Source organism: Vombatus ursinus, unplaced genomic scaffold (genome assembly GCF_900497805.2).
Source record: "Vombatus ursinus unplaced genomic scaffold, bare-nosed wombat genome assembly UNPS02014863.1, whole genome shotgun sequence".
Classification (NCBI taxonomy): domain Eukaryota; kingdom Metazoa; phylum Chordata; class Mammalia; order Diprotodontia; family Vombatidae; genus Vombatus; species Vombatus ursinus.
The window spans coordinates 18,576,970-18,603,818 of NW_020954641.1; the positions used below are offsets into that span (position 1 = coordinate 18,576,970).

The 26,849-nt window shown below is 34.2% G+C and overlaps 1 pseudogene; it reads right to left on the reverse strand.

The window, feature by feature from the left end:
- Positions 1–24,845, reverse strand: part of LOC114027605 — a 57,738-nt pseudogene extending 32,893 nt beyond the window's left edge.
- Positions 24,846–26,849: the final 2,004 nt, after the last annotated feature.

Consider the following 26,849-nt stretch of genomic DNA (forward strand, 5'->3'; position numbering starts at 1 on the left):
CACTACACTTCAATAATGCTTCTATTCCTTAAACTTTGGGAAGGGGTAGAGTAAGTAGTATTTCTGTAGATAAAAGTATTTAAAACATTGATAGGAAAATGATAATAATAATAACAGCAATAGTAATAATAATGAAAATGTCAAATGCTAGGGAATGCCATAGACATGTCACATTATAATAAAATCTTAGACCTGGAAAGGATATCAAAGGACATCTAGTTTAATATGCACCTCAACAAAAATTCCTACATCAACATCCCTGGGAAATGCACATCTAAACCATTTGAAAAAAACAAACAAACAAACAAACACACTAACACAAAACCCAACAGCTCTGAACATGAGGAACTTATTATCTGTTGAGGTAACCCATTCCACTTTGGGCTATCTCTAACACTATTTGGAAGATTTTCCTTACTTTAAACTTACATCTGTCATATGACACTTGCTTGATGGAACTAGAACCTACAGGAGAGAGAGCTGAGAAGGAATGAGTTAGTTGTTTTTAGGTATTTGAGTGAATATCATAAAGATGAAGGATAAAATTTCCTTAATTTGATGCCAATTGATAGAACAATGAATAATAGGTAGAAGTAGCAGAGAAGGAAATTTAGGCTCAATGTAAAGGTGAGCCACCCCAAATTCTTAGCTCTTAGAGTTGTTGAAAAGTGAAAGGGACAGATTTAGGAAGGAGTGGATTCTTCCTTACTAAAGTTCTCCAAGAGGAAGTTAGATCACTTTAAAGTGTACCATGGAACAGAGTTTTCTTGAGGTACAGGTAGAACTCAGATTCTGTGTTTCCATAAGTTCATCTTGTTTAAATATATAGAAGAGGGATTCTGTGTAAAATGTGAAGTGACCCACATGCTGTTGTTTGTGTAAAGAATTGTGCTAGGGGCAGTGGGTAGAGCACCAACCTTGGATTCAGGAGGACCTGAGTTCAAATCTGGCCTCAGACACATGATACTCACTAGTCATGTGACCCGGGGCAAGTCACTTAACCCCAATTGCCTTCCAAAAAAGAAGGAATTGTGTTGAAGGTGTAAAGTCTTATGCCAGTATAGGAGCCTCTAAATGAGGTCCATGATCCTCCAAAAGTGATAAACTTAACAATCATACAGAAAATGTGAATTGATAAAAATATCTACTGCCAGACAATGTAGTATGGCATTGGATGTCCAGTTCATTGAGTTAATACATTAGTGCATATATCTAGATACACTCTATAGATTGATGAGTTGGACTAAGAAGTAAGGTGAAAGTGAGCTGGATTGCATTTGGTTAATTGTTCAGTGCCTTTAATTATTCCAAGCTGCTATCTAGAACCAAAATCCATCTTTTTAATGCAAAGGTTTTCCTGGAGATGTAATATGGTTGAAACTCTTAGAATACCACTAAATACCAATAAAGAACCAGAGTTCAGGTGATCCAGAGGGGAAAAAAGATGATGGATAGGAAATCGGCTTGTGATTTCACAGGGAATTGTTAAGTGAAGAAACTTACCCTGTCAATTCAAGTAAACATCTTCTCTGCAACTTAATGTATTGAGATCTTTAGGTTAAGCAACTTGCCCAAAGTCACGCAGTCAATATATGTCAGAGTTGAAATGTGAAGCCAGGCATTCTTTAGCTTTAAGGAAAATGCTCTCTCTCTCTCTGCTATAACACATTGCCTCTTGTGAGAGTGATCTTCATTTAAGATGTTACTTTAGGACCATTATTGTGGAAATATATAATTGAAGTAAGACATGGACCACCAATTTAGTGAGAATTAGGATTAACAAAAGGTATGAGTGCTGTACTCTATCCATGAAACAAAAAAAAAAAAAAATGATTAAGAAGACATCCAGATGGTGATCATGTTCTGTGGAGCATTATATTGAGGAACATGGACAAGAATCTAATAAGTTGAAAAGACATGGATGGGTTTTTATTTTTAGTGTAAGTAGGAATATTCATACTGATTGAGTTACAAATCCTAATGTTTTCTCTCTAACAAGTATGTAAGCTATGGATGAAAGATAGAATGGTAAATTTTATTTATTAGACCTCAGAAACTTTTTAGTATAGCCCTATCATTTTTGTAGGTAAGAAAACTGACATCCAGAAAAGTGAAATGATTTATTCAAGGTCACACAGATGGTTAGTAGCAGAACTATCATTAAAACCTCAGTCTCTCAATTTTTTTTCACTATTATTCCACTATATTCCTTACTATATTTCAAGTGTATATGAAAGTCGTGAGAGGTAATACAAGATAGAGAGGTAGCCTCAAAGCTTTGAAGACCTGAGTTCAAGTCCTGATTTATACTCTGTTTGACCTTGGGCAATAACTTAGCTTCTCAGTGTCCCCACACAGCTGTCTAAGAGCACATGTTTGAAGAGTGGCTAATTTGTACTTGGTAGAAGAGGTTTCAAATACGAAAAAGTCACAATATCTAGGTCTGAACAAAAAAAAATTAAATGGTATTGAAATTAGAGAAAAGATGTGAAATTGTATTATCAACTTGACGCATGAATTCTTTAATACACTCAAAGTGGATGTGTAAAATTAGCCACTCATCAATGCCCTATGTACCACATGTTTCTCATTTTATAATCATATAAAATATGCTTATTTAATAGTAGCTATCAAATAGCATCTTTTCATCTTGCTATTTTCCCTTGACTTTTGAATAATGTTGATGTCAAGAAAAATGAAATCCACTGTCCTTTAACTTCCTGCCCTATAGTTGCAGACATATGTAGTTCTCCAAACAGTCTACCAAAAAAAATCAATGTCATCAAGCCCTGAATTCTAAAGTTTGGTCTTTTTAATGCTAGAGAGAGATGAATAAAATCGCTAGAGAGAGATGAATAAAATCTTAGTTTCAGCAGGGAGCTCTGCTCTGATTGTTATTCATGAAAACATCCTTTGAGGGAACTTTTCATCTGCAATGCTTTTTTGTGAAGAAGTGCAAATAATTAATGTACAGAAAGAATATTTCACACCATTTGGGAATCACTTCTTCTCTTGCATATTTTAAGTGTGGGTATTATTGCCAAGGGCATCAGTAGATGCACATTTATTCCTGATGTTGCAATTGCTCTCAGAGGAAATTTTAGCTCACAGGATGTCGGTTGATTCACTTTTGGATGCTGGCACATGTAGCTCTCCATTGAAAAGAGAACTGTAGATTAGTGTCATTTTGCATGCCAGAAGAGCCAAGAAGAAAATTGTTTTTAAAAAGAAAACAAAAAGCCTCACTTTCTTGAACTTTGATTTTTTAAAATTTAGAAACTTAAAGTTACATCAAATAGCTATTAGTATTACTTATTATTAATAATGATACTAACATCAATTATTTCTTTAACATTCCTAAGGATTACAAAGCATTTTACATAATGTTAACTAGCATTTAATAGCTAGCATTTATATATCACTTTTTATTTTGCAAAGTGCTTTATAAATATTATACCATTTTATCCTCACAACAACCCTGGAAAGTAAATGTTATTATTATGTCCATATTATACATCAGGGAACTGAGGCAGAGGTTAAGTGACTTGACCAGGGTCACACAGTAAGTGTTGAAGGTCATATTTGAACTCAGGACTTCCTTTGTCTAAGTCTGGTGCTCTCTTCACTATGCCCCTAATGCATAGTAACATTATAAAATTATATTATCACAGCAACTCTGTAAGGTGATCACTACTGTCTTTAGCCTCAATACAGATGAGGACAATGAAGTTCAGGAGGATTTAATCAATCAGTTAGGCAATAAGTACTTATTAAATGCTTATCTCGTGCTGGCATTACACTAAGAATTAGAATGATAAAGTAGGACAAATATACAAAAAACAATCTTTGCTCTCAAGGAATTTACATGCTAATAAGCAGAGAGAAAATGTAACCAAAAAAGTATATGTAAGATAAATACAGTGTAGAGGGAAGGTAACCTCAGAGGGAAGGCTCAAGTCACTGGGAGGCCTAGGAAAACCCACCTAGAGAAGATGACATTTGAACTGAGCTTTTTGAGTATCCAGGAATGCAGGTGTAGAGGTGAGGAGCCAGAGCGTTCCAGACATGAGTATCACCCCGGACAAACATTAAATTAGGAGATTGAGTGATGCATGAGAATAGCAAGTAGGCCAGTGTAGCTAGATTGCAGATTGATTCAAAGTAAGTATGTCACTGACGTCAGAAGGAACTGAGTTCAAATCTGGCCTCAGACACTACCTGTGTGATCCTGGGCAAGTCATTTAACCCCAATTGTCCCCCCCAAAAAAACTCCAAAAAAAAAGTATTAAGTGTGAAAAGGCTGGAAAGATAGGAAAGTATATGCTCTGAAGAATCTTAAAGGTCAAATTGTAAAATAAATATATTTGCCCTTCATATAAAGAAGACTTTATATATGATCTTGAAAGTAATAAACAGGCATTGGAGTTTATTAAGTGGAGCAATACCATGGTCAGACCTTGTGCATGGCTACACAGCTAGTAAGAAGCAAAGGCAGAATTTGAACCCAGAGCTAACCTAATTCCAAATCTAGAACTATATGTTGCTTAAATAAGATACTACAAGGAAAAAAATGGATATATTATCACATCCTCATGCAGCCTCCGATATGATAGAATCATTTTGCTAGTGTTTCTTTTATGCAAAATCTTTAGAGTAAAAATTAATTATTTTCCACAGCTCACCCATGGAGTGTCATTTAAGCAATTAGTTGATATCTAATTTCAAAATCTGGGAAAAATGGCAATCAATTGCCACTTAAAACTCTCCTTATTGATGACTACTTGCCTAGATCTCTAATTCAGAAGGGGCCCCAGCCATGCTTCACTTCATTCCTAACTCAATTCTCCAGTTCTTTCCTCCTCCATCCACCTTCCTTCCAATTCCCTTTTATGTATTGACTTTCCTCCTTTAGAGTATAAGATCCTTGAGAACAGGGACTCCCTCCCCCACTTTTTTTTGTATAGACTTAGTACTTAGCATATTGTGTGGCACATAGTACGCATTTAATAAATGCTTTCTTCTTGCTTTCTCTCTCTCTCTCTTCAGAAGTTGCAAAGAGATCTATGAGCATTCAACCACAATTATTTTGGTGAAAGTATAATCTAATAGCTTTTAATCCCAGGTATTATGAAAAGGAACTGATATTTTCAGGTACCCAGATTCATTATCAATTCCATCCAGTTCTCAAGGCTTATGTCAAACTTCACTCACTCATTTATACAATTCCCTAATTTGCCACAATTGTTTGTTATTCAAGGTGCAATTTAAACCCCCAGAATTGTTCATTAATTATTTTCATGCTCAGTAATGTCTAAATCTATCAAAAGGTGGCATTATTTGTGCAGCTAGAGGACCATTTTAGGGCTTGCTTCCCCTCCTGGAAAGTGAAAACACCATCACAAGATGAGAAAGGAGAAGGGTTTTTTGTTAGCGCTTGGCCCATATTGCCTTTTTGCTGCAGCTTTGAAAAAGCAGCACTCAAAAGCAAATTGTACTTAAAAAGTAGCATTCCATGTGATGCACTGAAAAGTTTGGAAATCCACTTAGGTCCCATGGGAAATTAAAAAGCAGGAAAAATAGGACCAGAGAGATTAAGACAATTTTTAGATTATAAACACTTTCTGGGAAACGATTCAAACTAATTCGAATAAGCAGCACAGAGGAGAACAAGGGAGGATTCAAGGCCGACTGGGTAAAACTAAATTGCAGGGTTAGGTTAATTGGTATGGGCAGGAAGGCTTCCTATCAGGTTTAAGCAGTAAGCATGTCTAAATAATGCTGAGAAAATTGAGTTAGAGAGTGTACACACAACACTTAGAAACCACGATGATTGCATTTCTGCTTAAACCAGAGATCTAGCTAACGGAAATCATTTTACTATTTATTCACGTGTGCAGGAGGAAAAGGACATCTAGAATTAAATCTGAAGGCAAGCTCATGAGCTTTAGTGGGTTGCCTTTAACTGTAATACAATGAGATTGGTTTCCTTTCCTTCCCCTTTAATACTTTTTTTTTTTTAAACAGAATTTGCTTACTTAGTTTCTCATATTTTGTCAAAAAATTTTTTTTTCAAATGAGGGGATGCTTCTTTTGGATAATCTCAGTATGAAAATGTAAATAATACAAATTATTCAATTATGAAATCTACAAACCATTAAATTTTAATAAATTATTCATAATATGTAGGAATGAGAGGAATCAATTTTACCCATATTTATTTTTAACATTTCCATTGCTTTTGTGAAAAATAATTGATTTGCAAGGCAGCATATTAAACCCCTACACTTATCTTTAGTTCTATGAAAGGAAGTGAATAATTTAGCTTATAAAATTGGAGAAGCAAATTTGTAGGTTTTGTGAGAGTAATATCAATATATTTGGTTGAAAAGGGGGAAAATGGAGTCATAAAATGTTGAAATGGGCAGGAACTTTAGAGATCGTGTAGTCTGGCCTTTATATTTTTTTGCTTCAGAGAGAGACAACCAGAAAGATGAAACGGTGACTAGTCATACAACTAGTAAGTAATGGAATTGAAATGGAATTCTAGTATACTGATTCCAAGTGTTCAATTTAGAATTTAATAATTTTTCTATGTTGGAAGCATTTTGATAACTTCTCTCTGCATTTGTTGTTTCTAAACAATCACATTAAAACAACGACAACCCCAAAACATTTTATTGAATGCCTTGCTTTGTGTAGGCACAATTTGAATATTAGCTTTTAAATATAGAGTACATGACAATTAATTACCCAGAGACTTATGATTTGCACTTTTTAGCTTGCTTTCTGAATAGATAAGAGCAAATTAACTTCATGTAGCAGTAAGCCAACAGTCAACAAGCAGGCAGTCATTTATTAAATACCTACTATATGCTAAGCATTGTGTCAAGATTTAAATAAAAAGATTCCAGTTAGTTTTATGGAAGTGCTGATTGAAAATTAAGGACATTAAACCTTGTAGTGACCTGGCAAGAAGATTATACAATCCCTTTACTTGGATTTTTATTTTTTTATCCTGAACTTAAATACAAAAACAACAAGTATTTTCATATATACAGCAAAACACAAAGGGTATCCATAAAATAATGTTTCAATTTCATGCCACTTGTTTTTCTAAAGAAAAATATAACAAATTCCACATATTTCAAAACCATTTTGCATATCTGTATTTGTTCTGAACTTCCTTCTGTTCTATGCATAAAACAATTAAAAATGTTTAAATGATCTTCTTTTTTGGGCACCACAATTTCTACCCTTTATTTCCCCATCTTAATTTAAAAAAAGATACTTATAACAAACACGCATAATATTGCAAAACTAATTCACACAATGGCCATGTGACAAATATATGTCCTTTTCTTCACTTTGAGTCCATCTAACTCTAAGGAGGTGACTAATATATTTCATCCCAGGTCCTCTGGAGACGTAATTGGTCATCACATTGTTTTGAATTCTTAGCCAGACAACAAGCACTTATTGAGAACCTACTATGTTCCAAGTATGGTGCTAAGTTCTGAGGATATAAAGAAAGGCAAAAAATATAGCCTATCTTTTCAAGTAACTCACAATTTCACGGGGAAGACAACACAGAAAACAACAATAACAACAAAAATATATACAAAAAAAAGATAGACAGAGATGAGGAAGGAGAGAGTTCCAGCTGAGGTGGAAGAGATGTAGAAACTAGTGAAAATGCCCAGAGTTATTTTATTTTAATATATGGAAAAAAACAACTTCCATGACATAGTACAATAAAAAAGATGATTGCATATGAAATTGTACATCTACTATGTACAACTTGTTATTCCTTTCAAATATACAACAAAATAATCATGTAAATTTCTTTTTTTCTTTCCTCTGCCCTACAGATGACTGTCATTAGATACAAATAGGTCGTATACACACACACACACACACACACACACACACACACACGTATATAAAATCATTCTATACATGCTTCTATTTATCAGTTCTATCTCTGAATTCAGAGTCTTCCTTCATATGGCCTTTACAGTAATTTGGGTATTCATAATAGACAAAATAATTTATTTGCTCGAAGTTGTTCTTAAAACAACATTGCTGTTACTGTATACAACATTTTCTTGGTTCTTCTCATTTCACTCTTGGTTATTTTGTTCAAGTCTTTCCATCTTTTTTATAAAATCATTGAGCTCATCATTTTTTATAGCACAATAGTATTCCCTCACGATCATGTACCACAACTTGGTGAGCCATTCTCCAACTGATAGGCATCCCTGAATTTTCCAGTTGTTTGCCGCCACAAAGAGGGCTGTTATAAAAGTTTTAGAACATAAAGGTTCTTTTCCTTTTTCCCTAATCATCTTTGGAAATAGACCAAGTAGTGGTATTGCTGGGTCAAAGGGTGTAGGTAGTTTAATAACTATGTTGGCATAATTCCAGATTGTTTTCCAAAATAGTTGGATCAGTTCACAATTCCATCAAAAATGAATGTGTTCCATTTTTCCACATCTCCACCAACATTTGTTACTTTCTCTTTCTATCATTTTAGCCAATCTGGTGGGTGTAAAATGACTCTCAAAGTTGATTTAATTTGCATTTCTCTAATCTATAATGATTTAGAGCATTTTTTTCATATGATTGAATTGTTTTGATTTCTTCCTTGGGAAATTGCCTGTTCATATCCTTTGACCATTCAACAATTGGGAATGACTTGTATTCTTGTAGATTTGACAAAGTTCTTTATATATTTGAGATATAAGACAAAGGTCTGATAAACTGTCTATAAATCCTGCCCCTATTGTTTCCTTTCTTTCTAATCTTGGCTGCATTTGTTTTATTTGTACAAAATCTTTTTTAATTTAATGTAATCAAAATGATCCATTTTATACCTAATTTTTCCCTCTATCTCTTGTTTGTTCATAAATTTTTACCTATTCGTAAGTCTGATAAGTATGTTCCATGTTCTAATTTTCTTGTAAAATTTCTCGTTATATCTAGGTCATGTATTCATTTTTATCTTATCTTGGTAAATGGTATAAAATATTTTGCCATACTGCTTTCTAGTTGTTCCAACAATTTTTCACCAAATAAAGAATTCTTATCCCACAATCTTAAGTCTTTACACTTGTTTAATGCAAGTTATTATATTTATTTCCTGCTGTAAAATCTATGTCCAATCTATTCCATTGATCTAACTTTCTATTTCTTAGCTGGTAACAGATAGTTTTGATAATTATTGTTTCATAATATAGTTTAAGATCTAGTACTACTAAAACTATTCTGTTAAATTCCTACTGTCTTTTCTCATGCCCATTTTCGTGTGAAACATTCCCTTGATATCTCTAATTTTCCTGGTGTTCTCTTGTCTTTCCCATTCTATTGCATTCTTCTATTTCTTTGCATTGGTCATTTAAGAAAAATCTTATTTCTCTTTGCTATTCTCTGGAATTCTGCATTCATTTGAATATTTTCCCCTTTCTCTTTCCTTCTTTCCTCAACTATTTTTAAAACCTCATCAAATAGCTATACTACTTTCTTGCTTTTCTCTTCCTTTGTGACATTTTTTGTTGCTCTCTTTTGTATAATATTGTGAACTTCTATCCATAGTTCTTCAGACATTCTGTTTACCAGATGGAATTCCTTAAATTTATTCATCACCTTCATATTCATATGTTTAAGATGATTTTTTCCCTATTTCTTTCAATTTAAATCTGATTTTGCAATAAGAAGCTTATCATCTGAGTCACAGTCAGCTCCAGGTTTTGTTTTAATTGACTAAATAGGGCTTCTTCACCTTTGGCTGCAAAATATCTAATCAGTCTCGTATCCATCTTGACAATCTTATGATGTCCACATCTAGAGTCACTTTTGGAATTGTTGACAAAAAATGTTTGCTTTGACCAGTAAATTTTCATGATAAAACTGTACTCTCTCCTCTTCTTCATTTTGTAATTGAAGGCCTAACTTGCCTGTTATTTCAATTATCTTTTGTTTTCCCACTTTAGCATTCCAATCCCCTATGATGAATGTGACATTTTTTAGTGTTGTTTCTAGAAGATGTTGTAGGTCTTCATAGCACTGAACAACTTTGCCATCAGTGGTTGGAGCATAGAGTTGTATTACTGTGATGTTGAGTGATTTGCCTTGGATTCACAGATATGCTTCTGTCATTTTTGAGATTATACCCCAATACTGGTTTTCTCACCCTTTTTATTGACTTTAATGGCTATTCTATTTCTTCTAAGGGATTCTTGCCCACAGTAGTATATGTAGTGCTCACCTGAATTAAATTCATCCATTCTCATTCATATAAGTTCACTGACAGCCAAGATGTTGATGTTCAATCTTTCGATATCCTATTTGGCCAAATGAACTTTACTTTGGTTCATAGATCCTACATTCCAGGTTCCTATGCAATACTGGTCCTTACAGTATTGGACTTTTCTTTCACTATCACACACATATGAAGTTGAACTCTCTTTTAACTTTGGCCCAGTCACTTCTTTAGTACTGGAGCTACTTGTAGATGTCCTCCGCTCTTCCCCAGTAGTGTGTTGGACACCTTCTGACCAGCAGGTCTCATTTACAGTGTCATATCTTTTATCCTTTTAAAAGATACTAGTATGCTTTGCCATTTCCTTCTCCAGTAGATCACCTTTTGTTAGAACTCTCTACAATGACCTGTTTGTCTTGGGTAATCCTGCCCAGCATAGCTCATAGTTTCATTGAACTACACAAGCCCCTCTGCCACAATATGACAGTGATCTAGGAAGGATTGTATGTCACTTGAGGAGAATATGTTAATCTTGACATTTAGGAGTCACAAAGATCAGGTTTATTCTAGTGGGATTGTTTTCTCTGTAGTTAATCTCATCAGAATATCTTTTTTGGGCAGGCTGAGGGGTCTCTAAAATAGTGGACAATTCATTCAAGATAGAACCAGAGGGCTAATCTTATAAATTGCAGACTGAGAGTCTCTGTTTACACAGAATCCAAGAGAATAAAATAGACTGTATTGCATGTGGGAAATGGTGCATGACTTTCAGTAACGCTGAGCTCTCACTTCCCCCAAAAATGACAAAACCTTTTTGTTTTAGCACTCATTTTTATTAAGTGTTTCTATGTGAATACAATTCATGGACTACTGTAGCTTCCAAAAAATTAGTGTCTGGTTACCCAAATCCTGTAGCTCGGTGTTTTTGATAACTTAGGTTACTTTTTTTTTCTGGTGAGAAAATATTTTCTCCAGACTCTCAGTACATTTTTTCCATGGATAGAAGCGCAGTACTTGGGATTAAGAACCTGGTAGGACCATGATATATAGAAACTGAGTTAAATTGTGACCTTGATCCTCCTTCTTTCCCCAGAGACTAAGGTGCTATAATTGTATCTTCCACATATTGAAGGGAGAATTTGTGGATATGTAGGTGTGTATACATACACACACACACATTTTATATGTATGAACATATATATATTCATAATACACACACACATATATATATATATTCATAATACACACATATACGTACTTAGTCTTGCTATACCTATGAGGTATTGTTATTCTTTTGTAAAAGCCAATCTTGCTGTTGAGTTTAAATGGACCTGAGTTGCAGGGATTCTTAAAATTTGAAGAATACAGTAAGTGAAGGATAGAACCAGTGGCAGTGACTATATACTTCTCTCCTGGAGAAGCCTAGGGGAAAGGTGAAATGTAACGTGCCTGGCCTTCAGGCAATGGGAGACAGGATAATAATCAGTGTTTTACCAGCATTCTCTGAAATCTCCTTTTTTTAACATTTCTTATGTCTCAGTATATTCCATTATTTCATTCATCTACCAAATTTTTTATCATTTATCCAATTGATGGGCACCCCTTTAGATTCCAATTCTACCTCCCCCCCTTAATCCTTACTTCAGTGGATCAGAAAGTTTGCTTTGCTTGTGACTACACTTCACTTGACCTTATTTCCCTTTTTAATTTCTGCTCTATCTACCCACCCAACTCCCTTTGCCCTGTTGAGTAAGATGTATTTTCACACCAAACTGTGAGTGTGTTAGTTCACTCCTTGTTTATCTAGTTCAGATAAGAGTGAGGTTATTCTGTTGTTCACTTCTTCTACCCCTTTTTCCATGTATGTGTACTATTCTCATACACTTCAGTCTGAGAAACACCGTTTTTCCACTTCCATCATGCTGTATTCCACACTACCATGTTAATTTTACCTTTGCTCCTCTTTCCTTGCTTAAAGCATTCAAAATTGAAGCAATACTGCCCCTAGTCTTCTGTTTTTTTTTTTAAATTAACTCCATAAATACTCTTTGAAAGTATTAATATTCTGAAGGGACACTTCTGGACTCTTCTCTCATTGTTACATTGGCATTGAATTCTGATATATCCCCTTCTAACTGCCCAAATAAATTTATCTTTCTAAGTTTTCCTTAACTCTTATCTTTGTATTTCAAAGCTTCTACTAACCTCTAATCTCAGAGTCCTGAATATCCTTACCTGAGAATTATCTCACCCCAACTGGTTGTTGTTGCTACTGATGACTTCTAAAGTTTCTTCTGTGAATTTCCAACTACCCAGGGCTTTCTTGTGTGACCCTCTTCACTTTTGCTTCATTTGAACACAGAACACTACACAAGTCATTGTCCCTTCTTTGGTCTCACTTGGAGGCTGTGGACTTATTTACTTATATTAGCACTGACTTTGCTAGTAGCCCATAATCCTATTGTCCATAAGGTTCTGGCTGACTTTTTGTGCATTTCTTATGTAGAAATCATTTACTGCAGTTTCTTATTATATTTCTTAATCATTCATTGATTTGGTGTGATTTTAGTTTTTTAAGTTTTTTTTTTGGTATGCTAATCAGACTGCCTCAGTTCACATAGTCATCTTGGCCAGGACTCCTTCCAGTATTTGTATGTAGACTTTCCCCCAACTAATTGACAGGAAGTAAAAATGACAAGAGATTCTGATCTCTGATAACGAAAGGATTCCCTACAAAACTAAGGCCTCTGATCAATATTTAGAAAGGATACTAAGTAACAAAGTATAACTACAATGAGTACATCATAGCTTTATGTTTTTTAAAGGTAAGATAACTAAAGCAGAAGCAGTAATTTACCATAGGGACTACTAATGTACAGATTTGTCACTGTAGGGCATTTGATGAGACAATAGAGAAATGGAAAAACTCTTGCGTCATCTGTGTTTATTTTTAATATCTCAGAACCTGAAAATGAGCAATGATCTTGGTCCAAAATTCAATAGGATAAAGTAGGCTGGATTGAATATGTGAAATGATGCACAATTTTCAGTGGTGCTGAACTCTCAGTTCCCTAAAACAGTCACACAAATTTTACTTTATAGCATTCATATTCATATAGTGATTCTATGTGAATAAATCTCATGACTACCATAGCTTCCAAAAAATCACAGTGTCTGGTTACTCAAAGACCAAAGGAGAAATCTATTGTGCAATCTATTCACCAACTGTAGCATCTTAATAATAAAATGTTCAAGAACTGATATAAAGAATTTCATCAAAGAATAATCATAAAAGGAGAATGGCTGTTAATGTAGCAAGCCAGAGTAAGAGGGAACTGATAGGCATCCTCTGTGCTATACTGGTAACTACATAATTTCAAGAGAACTAGAGCAAGATGCCAGCAAGTTGGGAAGATCTCTTGTTAAAAATTGAAGAGAAGACATGGTGTTGAGGTAAAGCAGACAATTCATATGGATTTGTATGGGTTCTGGTCTGCACCTTTGGAAGGAAGTTTTCATGAAGAGATAAGAGATCCTTTGAATCACTGCTGAAGTTAAAAAAAAAAGGAGGCTTTGAAAACTGGTCAGCGGGCCTTAAAGAAACAATGAATTGTCTTTCTTCTCTTTCTATTTACTTATTTGATCTTTTAATTTCATTAATGGAAATATGTTTGTGGATGACTCATAATATGTTGTTCCTTTTGGATATTTGTGTTCTCTAAGTAAAGTGAATTACAGAAGAGTAAGAAGAGGTTTTAGGATATGAAAGGAATAGAATAAAATAAATTGTTTGCATTGAATAAAATATTTGAATATTAATGTTATTTAAAAAACTATTTGCAATTCTAGGTTAATTAGGTATGAAGTCTAATTGAATATACATATATATTTTAAAATTTTCTAAATAGCAGCTCTATATTAAATAGCAGAGACTATTCTAATACGTAGTCATCACAGTTCATATAAGGGGAAAAAGTTGTGAGTTATTTCATGGAATGCAATTTAAAATCATTACACTAATTTCTTATGCAAATGTCTAAAATTGATAACCAATTTTTGTTTTGCCTATAACTCATTGAGCACTTAGTCACACAAATTAAAATGTGTTTTGATATCAAAACAGAAATAAAGCAAGGGTAAAATTGTCAATTTCTAAATACAGAGGTAAAGTTATATATGCAGTGGAAGAAACTCCCCACATATGAAAGGAAGTTGCATGAGTAGCAAGGAAAAGAAGGCACTGTGTAACATTCACTCCCAAAATCTAAGCTACTCTTTGTGAGTAATAGGTTTAGTACAATAGTGACAAGTTAGATTTGGTAGTAAGCTTATGCACCTATGTCAGCTTTTGGTATTAATCACTTTAATACATCATTCTCATAGATAATTAGAAGGATGAAATTTGTTACTAACACAACAAGCAGAAACTGAATAGATGTTATGTGTCAGGGAATAAGGGAGAAAAAATTAAAGTTAAACAATCAGGGATACCTTAAGTTTAGGGATAATGGGTTCTAAAAAGTAACTACAAAGTCATTTTCAACTCTAAGACAAAAAAATCTCTCTTTCCCCATAATGCAAAAATGCTTCTTAAAAGCACTTGCCTTGTGTGTGTTCTCTGTAAAATAGTCTTTTAGTCAAACATACATTTGGCATTGGAATTGTACTCTCTGTAAAAGAGTTTGAATGCTTAGCAGTTTAACTGGAAAAAAAAAAAACTTCAGTGTCTGGTACCTTATCTTGCCAGACAATCTTTAGAATTTTAATAAGACAATTCAAATGGAAGTGATTCAGTTTCCTGGTATGTCACTGGTATGCTGTCCAGATTTCATGACACAATATAATGAGGTCAGAAAAATGACTCTGTAGATCTTCAGTTTCTTAGGTGGTCTAAAACATCTTTCCCACACTTTCCTTTGGACTGTCCCAAACACTGAAGTGGCTCTAGTAATATGTGTGTCAACCTGTCCATCTACATGTATAGCAGCGAGGGATCAGGGGCCCTTCCTGAGTAAATGCCAGAACACATATCATAAGAGCAGTGACCACACCTCTCCTCAGATCACACTATGTTGGCAACACCAAAAACTTGTAAAATCTCAGAACTAGCTCTAAAAAGATTAGCATGAAGAAACCTGAAGCTTGGAACAGCACCTCCTCAACCCCAGGTAAACAGAGCCCTATTTTAACAAAAGTTCAATGTCAAGAAATAGGCTGAAAAAATGAACAAACAACAAAAACAAAATGAACTTGACCATAAAAACCTCTTTCAGTAACAGCTAGGTAGCACAGTGGATAGAGCACTGGCCCTGGAGTCAGGAGGACCTCAGTTCAAATCTGGCCTCAGACACAATACTTACTAGCTGTGTGACCCTGGGCAAGCCACTTAACCCCAACTACCTTACAAAAAAAGAAGCTATTACAGTGGCAGGGATGACCAAGATACAATCTTAGAAGAAGACAACAATGTGAAAACAGCTACAACTAAAGCTTCAAAGGAAAATGATAATTGGACCCAAGAATTTCTAGAAGAATTTGAAAAAGAGATGAGGTATAGAGTAAAAAAATTAGGAAAAGAAAGGAAAGTGATGAAAGATAATTATGAAAAGAGAATTAACAGCTTAAAAGGGAAAATGAAAAAATTGAAGAAAATAGTACTTTTAAAAATGAAAGTTGCCTAATGATAAAAGAGGCAAAAAAAAAAAATCACTGAAGAGAAGAACTCCTTAAAAAAATTGTAGACCAGGGCAGCTAGATGGCACAGTGGATAGAGCACCAGCCCTGAAGCCAGGAGGACCTGAGTTCAAATCCGGCCTCACACCAAACACTTGACACATACTAGCTGTGTGACCTTGGGCAAGTCACTTAACCCCGATTGCCTCACTAAAAAAAAAAAAATTGTAGACCAAATGGCAAAAAAAAGGTCCAAAAGCTCTCTGAAGAAAATTATTTCTTACAAATTAGAATTGGCAAGTGCAAGTTAATGATTCCGTGATACATCAAAAAAAATTAAAGCAAAGTGTAAAGAATTAAAAATAGAAGGAAATGTGAAATATCTCATAAGAAAAACAACTGACTTGGAAAATACTTTGAGGAGAGATAATTTAAGAACTACTGGACCACCTGAAAGTCATGTTCTAAAAAAAAAAAAAAAGCCTAGACATCATATTTCAAGAAACTATCAAGGAGAATGGTCTCAATATCTTAGATAAAGATAGAAATTGATAGAAATAATCAATCACCTCCTGAAAGAAATCAAAAAGTGAAAACTCTCAGAAATATTATAGACACATTTCAGAACTCCTAGTTCAAAGAGAAAATATTGCAAGCATCCAGCAAAAAAAATCAAATATCATAAAGCGACATCAAGGATCACAAAAGTTTTAGCAGCTTCCAACTTAAAGCATCAGAGGTCTTGGAATATGAAATTCTGGAAGGCAAAGGAGTTTGGATTACAACCAATAATAACCTCCCAACAAAACTGAGTGTAATCCTTTGGGAGGGGGAATAGATATTTTAATGAAATAGAGGACTTTCAAACATTCCTAATGGAAACACTTGCATCGAGAAAAAAATCTGACATTCAAACATAAAATTTAGAGAAGTATAAAAAGTTAGGGTTGAAAGAATAATCATAAGTGATTTAATACAGTTAAATGGCTTACATTCCTATATGGAATGATGATAAATGGAGTTGCAAAGAACTTTATCATTATTAGGGCAATATTAGAGGCATCAGTGTGAGTTTGTTGTGTTGGGATACACACACATGCATATGTATGTATGTATATATGCATACATACACATATATACATATGTGCCTATATGTATGTAAACATACATGCATATATATATATACACACACACACACAACACACACCACTCAGTTGGATATAGAAATCTATCTTAACCAATAGAGAGGGGAAGGGGATAAAAGATATAGGGAGGTGATAAAAGGGAGTTCAGACTAAGGGATGGAGTGGTGCAAAGCAAAACAAATTTTGGAGGAAGGACAAGATAAAAGGAGAGAGAGAAGGATAAAAAGAAGAAAGTAGGATGAAAGGAAATACACAGTTAGCAATCATAACTTTGAATTTGAATGGGACAAATTCATCCATAAAACAGAATTGGATATCAAAATGTGGTAGAAACTAGAATCCAACAATATGTTGTTTATAAGAGATACATTTGAAATAGACACACAGAGAGTTAAACCAAGGACTGCAGCAGAATCTATTATACTTTAGCAGAAATAAAAAAGGCAGGGGGTAGTAATCATGACCTCATATGAAGCAAAAGCAAAAATAGACCTAATTAAATGAGATGATCAGACAAACTATATTTTGCTAAAATGTACTATAGACAAACTTCTAGAAGTCACAATGGTAGAGTAAGTAGTAAATTGCTGTCACTATCCCATATTGACCTCTAAAAATAAAAAAAAAAAAAAAAATAAAAATAAATAGCACCCCAGGCAAAATCCTGGAACTACAGAGTCAGTGGAAAGATGGTATGGAGCAGTCTTTTAGACTGGCAAACTTGGAGGGTCGTCAAAAAAGTTCTGTATCATTCAGGTAAAAGGGGGACACAGTCCAGACAAGAAGTGTCCCAGCATGCCAGCAACAAATCTCATCTCAGCAAACCATCAGGACATCTTGAGCCCCAGGATGGTGGAGCAGGCAAACACTAACACTAGTAATCCCCATGTGCCTTTGCATAGCTGGGGAAATTGGTAGACTCTTGCTTAGACAATCACTTGTGCTTTAGTGAAGCCCCACCTGGGGTGAGTGGGTGTCCTCCAGCAATGGATCCCCCCATGCTTCAGCACAGTCCCAGATGGACAGGTGTCCTCCAGTGGCCAGACCTACATGTGCTTCACTGTAGCACTGGGGAAATGCAGAAAAAACACCACCTGACTTAAGCACATGCCAGACACCACCACTAGAACCCCAGCTCAGCAACAGGTAAGCTGTCAGACCACTACACCCTCCAGCTGCCAGTACTTGAAGACTCAGCACACAAAAGCAGTGAGCAGGCCCCTGGTCCCCAATGTAAGAAGTTTGGGACAGTGGCCTCTGTGCTCGAGCAGGAGAATTCAACTATAAAAACCAGGGAATAGGCAAACAAGATGAGCAAGAAGCAAAAACAAACATTGACTTTTGAGAATTACTGTGGTGACAGGGAACATTAAAACACAAATTCAGAAAGGACAATGTTGTCAATATACCTACATTTGAAACTTCAAAGGTGAATACAAACTGGTATCAAGCCCCAAAAGCCTCCTTAGAAGAGTTCAAGAAGGATTTTTAAGGTGAAAAAAAGAGAAGAATAAGAAAAATTGGGGGAAAAATATAAGTATGCAAGAGAAAGTCAGCAATTTGGGAAAGTAAGAACAAAAAATGACTGTAGAAAACAATTCCTTAAAAAATACAATTGACCAAATGGAAGAATAGGTACAAAAAGCTATCTGAAGAAAACAATTCATTAAATATTAGAATTCTGGAAGTGGAAGCTAATGCCTCTATGAGACATCATAGATCAGTCAAACAAAATCAAAAGAATGAAAAAATAGCAACAAAAAAATTTAAATACCTAATTTGCAAAACCAATGACCTGGAAATAGATCCAGGAGAGATAATTTAAGAATCATTAGTCTACCTGAAAATCATGGTCAAAGAAAGAGCCTGGACAATGTCTTTCAAAAAATTATCAAGGAAAAAAGCCCTGACATCCTAGAAACAGAGGGTAAAATAGTCATTGAAAGAATAAATCTAATACCTCCTGAGATAGATCACAAAATGAAAACTGCAAGTAATATTGTAGCCAAATTCCAGAATTATCAGATAAATAAGAATATATTGCAACCAGTCAGAAAGAAAGAAAAAACAAATATCTTAGAAATACAATCAGGATTATACAGGTTATAGCAGCTTCTACATTAAATGATCAAAGGGCTTAAAATATGATATTCTAAAAGGCAAAGGAATTTGGATTACAACCAAAAATCAACTACCCAGTAACACTGAGTATAATCTTTTAGGGGAAGATATGGATATTCATTGAAATAGGGGACTTCCAAACCTTCCTGATGAAAAGATCAGAGCTCAACAGAAAATATGATCTTCACATACAAGAATCAAGAGAGGCACGAAAAGGTAAACAGGAAAGGAAAAACTATGTTATTCAATAAGGTTAAACTCTTTACAACCCTGCATGGGAAGATGATACTTGTAACTCTTGAGAAATGTATCTTTATTATGACATTTAGAAAGTGTATACATAGACAGTGTGGGTGTAAGTTGACTTTGATGTGACAATGAAGAAATTAGTTAAAGGTTGAAAAAGAGTTCTACTGGGAGAAGAGGAAAAGAGGAGACAGAAAGGATAAATTATATCATATGAAGAGGCAGAAAGACCTATTACAGCAGAGGGAAAGAAGGGAGGGAGATGAGCATTGTTTGAATCTAACTCTTACCAGATTTGGTTCAAAGAGGGAATAACATACAAACTCAATTGGAGATAGAAACCTATCTGACCTTATAGGAAATGGTAAAGGAAAGTGGAAAGAAAAGGGAGGGGGCTACTAGAAGGGAAGGCAGATTGAGGGAGACAGTGATCAGAAAAAAAAGCCATTGTTGAGGAAGGAAAGGGAGAAAAGAGAAAGAAAAGCATAAATGGGACTATATAGAATTGAGAGAAAGACACAGTTAGTAATCATAACTGTGAATGTGAATGGTATGGACTCTCCCATAAAACAGAAGAGGATAGCAGATTGTATTAAAAACCATAATCCTACTTTACAAGAAACAAGTTTGAAGCAGAGAGATTCACACAGGGTAAAGGTAAAAGACTGGAGCAGTATATATCATGCTTCAGATGAAGTGAAAAAAGAAAAAAGCATGAGTGGCAATCCTGATCTCAGACAAAGCAAAACAAAATAGATCTAATTAAAAGAGATAAGGAAGGAAACTATATCCTGCTAAAAAGTACCATAGACAATGAAGTTACAGTAATACTAAACATATGGGCACCAAGTAGTAGCATAGGATCCAGATTCATAGAGGATAAAATTAGTGAGTTACAGGAAGAAATAGATAGTAAAACTATACTAGTAGAGGACTTCAACCTCCTCCTCTCAGAACTAGACAAATCTAAGCACAAAACAAACAAGAACAAAGTTAAAGAGGTGAGTAGAATTTTAGAAAAATTAGATATTTAGACCTTTGGAGAAAATTGAATGGTGATAGAAAGGAATATACCTTCCTACAAAAAAACAAACAAACAAACAAAAAAAACCTGATCATGTACTAGGGCATAAAAACCCCCCAGTCCAATGTAGAAAGGCAGAAATATTAAATGCATCCTTTTCAGATCATAATGCAAAAAAAAAAAAAAATACATGAAATAAAGGCCATAGAAACATAGACTAAAAATTATTGGAAACTAAATAATATAATCTTAAAGAATGAGTGGGTCAAGCAACAAATCATTGAAACAATCTATAACTTCATCCAAGAGAATGACAATAATAAGAGAATATAACAAACTCATGGGATGCATCAAAGCAATTCTTAGAAGAAATTTTATATCTTAAATGCTTCATGAATAAAATAGAGAAAAAGGAAATCAATTTATTGGGCATGCAACTAAAAAAGATAGAAGAAAAAAAATAAAATCCCCAAATATATACCCAATCATAAATTATAAAAATCAAAGGAAAGATTAATAAAAATGAAATTAAGAAGACTATTGAACTAATAAGTAAAATTAAGGGTTGGTTTTATGAAAAAAGTCAATAAAATATACAAACCTTTGGTTAATTTGATTAAATAAAATCAAATTACCAGTATCAAAAATGAATGAATGAATCCACCACCAATGAAGAGGAAATTAAAACAATCATTAGGAGCTATTTTTCTCAACTGTATGCCAATAAATCTGACAACCTAAGTGAAATGGAAGAATATTTACAAAAACATAAATTACCCAGATTAAGAGAGGAAGAAATAAAATACTTAAATAAACCCATTTCAGGAAAAGAAACTGAACAAACCATCAATGAACTCCCTAGGAAAAAATTTTACAAGTGAAATCTACCAAACATTTAAAGAAGAATTAATTCTAATATTATATGAACTATTTGGAAAAATAGGCAAAGAAAGAGTCATATCAAATTCTTCCTATGAAACAAATATGGTGCTGATACCTAAACTGGGAAGAGCCAAAATAGAAAAACAAAATTATAGACCAATTTCTTTAATCAATATAGTTGCAAAATTTTTAAATACAATATTAACAAAAGGATTACAGAAACTTATCATGAAGATAACATGCTATGACCAGGTGGGATTTATACAAGGAATACAGAGCTGGTTCAGTATTAAGAAAAACATCAAGATAATTAACCATATCAGTAACAAAATTAACAGAAATCATGATTATCTTAATAGATACAGAAAAAGCTGTTGACAAAATACAGTATCCCCTCCTATTAAAAACACTAGACAGCATAGGAATCAATGGAGTTTTCTTTAAAATGAGAAGTAGTGTCTATCTAAAACTATCAGCAAACATTATATGTAATGGAGATAAGCTAGAAGCATTCCAGTAAGATGAAGGCAAAAGAAGGTTGTTCATTATCACCACTGCTATTCAATATTGCATCAGAAATGTTAGCTTTAGCAATAATAGAAGAAAAAGAAATTGAAGGAATTAGAATAGGCAAAGAAGAACAAAAAGCTATCACTCCTTGTAGATTATATGATGGTATATTTAGATAATCCACTAAAAAAAAAACTACTTGAAATAATTTGACAACTTTAACAAAGTTGCAGGATATAAAAATAAACCCACATACATCATTGGCATTTCTATATATTACTAACAAAGCCCAGGAGCAAGAGATAGAAAGAGAAATATAATTTAAAGTTCCTGCAGACAATATAAAATATTTGGGAATCTACCTGTCAAGACAAATTCAGTAACTCTATGAAAATAATTACAAAATACTTTTCACTCAAATAAAGTCAGATCTCAACAATTGGAAAAAATACCATTTGCTCATGGACAGGCCAAGCTAAAATAATGAAAATGATATTTCTACCTTAATTTATTTATGCAGTGCCAGGCCAATCAATCTACTAAAAAATTACTTAATAGAGCTAGAAAAAAATGACAAAATTCATCTGAAAGAACAAAAAGTCCAGAATATCAAGGGAATTAATAAAAAAAAATGCAAAGGAAGGTGACCTTGCTGTACCAGATATATAACTATATTATTATAGATCAATAATCAAAACCACTTGGTAATGGCTAAGAAATTGAGTGGTAACTGATCAGTGGAATAGGTTAGGTATGTAAGACACAGTAGTCAATAACTGTAGTAATTTACTGTTTGATAAACCCAAAGACTCCAGTTTCTCAGATAAGAACTCACTATTTGACAAAAACTGCTGGGAAACTGGAAAATAGTATGGCAGAAACTAGGCATTGACCAATATCTCAGACCAAATATTAAGATAAGGTCAAAATGGGTACACAATTTAGACATAAAGGGTGATGGTATAAGCATATTAGGAGAACAAGGAATAGTTTACCTGTCAGATCTATGTAGAAGGGAAGAATTTATGACAAGAGACAGAGAACATCATAAAATGCAAAATGGATAATTTTTATTACATTAAATTTTAAAAAATTGCACAAACAAAACCAATGCAATCAAGATTGGAAGGGAAGCAGAAAGTTGGGAAATATTTTTTACAACCAGCATCTCTGATAAAGGCCTCATATCTAAATATATAGAGAGAACAGAATGAAATGTATGAAAATGCAAGTCATTCCCCAATTGATAAATAGTCAAAGGATATGAACAGGCAGTTTTGAGGTAAAGAAATTAAAGTTATCTATAATCATATGAAAAAATGCTCTAAATCACTATTGATTAGAGAAATGCAAATCAAAACAACTCTTAGGTATTGCATCACACATATCAGATTGGCTAACATGACAAAACAGGAAAATGATAAATGTTGGAGATGTCAGAAAATTGGAACACTAATGTATTGTTTGTGGAGTTTTGAACTGATCAAACCATTCTGGAGAGTTATTTGGAACTATGTGTAAAGGAATATAAAACCATGCATACCCTTTGATCCAGCAATATGACTATTAGGGCTGTATCTCAAGGAGATCACAAAAAAGAGATAAGGGCCCACATGTACAATAACATGTACAGCATCCCTCTTTCTGGTGGCCAATAATCGGAAATTTAAGGGATGCCCTTCAGTTTCAGAATGCCTGAACAAGTTTTGGCATATGAATGTAATAGAATATTCCTGTTCCATAAAAAAAAAAAATGTTGAGCAGGAGGAGTTCAGAAAAACCTGGAAAGACTTGCATGAAGTCATGGTGAGAGAAGTAAGCACAATGAAGAAAACATTGTACACAGTAACTGCAACATTGTGTGATGGCTAACTTTATTAGACTTAGCTCTTCTCAGAAATGCAAGGATCTAAGGCAATTCCAAAAGACTCATGGTAGAAAATATGATATACATCTAGGGAAAGAAATTTGATGTCTGAATGCAAATTGAAACATACTATTTTCTTTTGTTTGTTTGTTTGTTTGTTTTCTTTCTCATGGTTTTTCCCTTTTGTTCTGATTATTCTTTCACAACACTGTTTTCCAGGTCAGTTGTTTTTCCAATGAAATATTTCACATTATCTTCAATTTTTTTTTCATTTTTTTGGTTTTGGTTTATAATTTCATGATTTCTCATAGAGTCATTAGCTTCCATTTGCTCCATTCTAATTTTTAAGGAATTATTTTCTTCAATGAACTTTTGGACCTCCTTTTCCATTTGGTCAATTGCTTTTTAAGGCATTCTTCTCCTCATTGGCCTTTTGGACCTCTTTTGTCATTTGGGTTAGTCTATTTTTAAAGTTTTATTTCCTTCAGTATTTTTTTGAGTCTCCTTTAGCAAGCTGTTGACTCATTTTTCATGATTTTCTTAAGTCACTTTCATTTCTCTTTCCAATTTTTCCTCTACTTCTCTTACTTGTTTTTCAAAATCCTTTTTGAGCTCTTCTGTGGCTTGAGACCAATTCATATTTTTCTTGGATACTTTGAATGTAGGAGCATTGAATTTGCTATCTTCTTCTGGTTGTATGTTTTGATTTTCCTTGTAAACTAAGTAAAATTCTATAGTCTAGAGTATTCTAGAGTTTTTTTTTATCATTTGCTTATTTTACCAACTGATTACTTGACTTTTTAAACTCTTTCTTAAAGTGCAGTTCTGCTTCTAGTGTGGAGAGTGTACTGTTCCAAGCTTCAGGAGTTTTGTGCAGCTGTTTTCAGAGATACTTCTAGGAACCTGTAAATTTTCAATTTTTCAAGGTAATATGATCAAAGGAGAGGTGTTTACTCTTATCCTGGCTTTTGCTCTGGGCTATGAGTGACCACAAGCACTCTTTTCTGCCTTGGAACTGTGAGGAGGATTCCCTCTCCACTGCCACCACAAGCTCTGCCATGCCATTACTCCTCCTCACCTCAGGACCCCCACCGAGGACTGAGACTCAGATCCAAGCATGCGGAAGGCAAGATAATCTTTCCTCAGCATCAGCAAGGAGATTCCTAAAGTCCCCCTCTGACCAGCTGCTTGATCCCCAACACATACACTGTCAGTGTAAGAGAAATAAGTAAGAGAAGTAGAGGGGAGAAATGGGAAGAGAAATGAGAGTAATGCAAAAAAATCATGAAAAACAAGTCAACAGCTTGCTAAAGGAGACCCAAAAAATACTGAAGAAAATAGCACCTTAAAAAATAGACTAACCTAAATGGCAAAAGAGGTCCAAAAAGCCAATGAGGAGAAAAATGCCTTAAAGAGCAAAATTGGCCAAATAGAAAAAGAGGTCCAAAAGCTCAAGGAAGAAAATAATTCCTTAAAAATTAGAATGGAGCAAATGGAAGCTAATGACTGTTTGAGAAATCAAGAAATTATAAAACAAAACCAAAAAAATGAGAAAATAGAAGGAAATGTGAAATATCTTATTGGAAAAATAACTGATCTGGAAAATTGATTCAGTAGAAAGAATTTAAAAATTATTGGACTACTTTAAAGCCATGATCAAAAAAAGAGTTTAGACATCATCTTTCAAGAAATTATCAAGGAAAAGTTCCCTGATATTCTAGAACCAGAGGGTAAAATATAAATTGAAAGAATCCACCGATCACCTTCTGAAAGAGATCCCCCCCAAAAAAACTCCTAGGAATATTATAGTCAAATTCCAGAGCTCCTGGGTCGAGGAGAAAATACCGCAAGCATCTAGAAAGAAACAAGTCAAGTATTGTGGAAACACAATCAGGATAACACAAGATTTAGCACTTCTACATTAAGGGATCAGAGGGCTTGGGATATGATATTCCAGAGGTCAAAAGAGCTAGGATTAAAACCAAGAATCACCTACCCTGCAAAACTTAGTGTAATCTTTCAGGGGAAAAAATGGATAGTCAATGAAATAGAAGACTTTTAAACATTCTTGAGGAAAAGACCACAGCTGAAAAGAAAATTTGACTTTCAAATACAAGACTCAAGAAAAGCATGAAAAGGTAAACAGGAAAGAGAAATCATAAGGGACTTATGAAAGTTGAACTATTTAAATTCCTACATGGAAAGGCTATATTTGTAACTCATGTTTAATATGAAGGGATGATATGTAAAATATAAAATTAAAGAGGGAGAGAGAATTGTACTAGGAGGAGAAAGGAAAAGATAGAATGGGGTAAATTATCTCACATAAAAAGGGAAGGGAAGGGAAGGGAAGGGAAGGGAAGGGAAGGGAAGGGAAGGGAAGCAAGAAACAGCTTTTACAGTGGAGGGGAAGAGTGAGGAGGTACAAGGGAATGAATGAATCTTACTCTCATTGGATTTGCCTTAAGAAGGGAATAACATACACACTCCATTGAGTACGTAAATCTATCTTATACTACAGGAAAATAGGGGGAAAAGGGATAAGAGAGTGGGGGATGATAAAAGAGAAGGCATCTTGGAGGATGGGGTAATCAGAAGCAAACACTTTTGAAGAGGGACAGTGTCAAAGGAAAAATCATAATAAAAGGGAGAGCAGGATAGGATGGAGGGAATTGTAGTTAGTATTTCACAACATGACTATTATGGGAATGTTTTGCATGAATATACCTGTATAACCTATATCAAATTGCTTGCCTTCTCATTGAGGGTGGGTGGGGAGGGAGAAAGGGAGAAAGTTTGGAAATCAAAGTTTTAAAAATGAATGTTACAAAATATTTTTACAGGCAACTGGGAAATAAGATATACAGGCAAAGTGGTATCAAAATCTATCCTGCCCTATAGGAAAATAGAAGGGGAAATGGATAGGAGAAGAAGGGATGGTGATAGAAAGGAGAGCAGATTAAGGGAAGGGGTATTCAGAGTCCACATCATCTTGGAGTGGGAGAGAGGAGAGATGGGGAGAAAATTTGGAACTCAAAATATTGTGGAAGTGAATGTTGAAAACTAAAAATAAATTAATTCATTTAAAAATATTTTTAAAGAAGAAATTATTTTTGGTCTTGT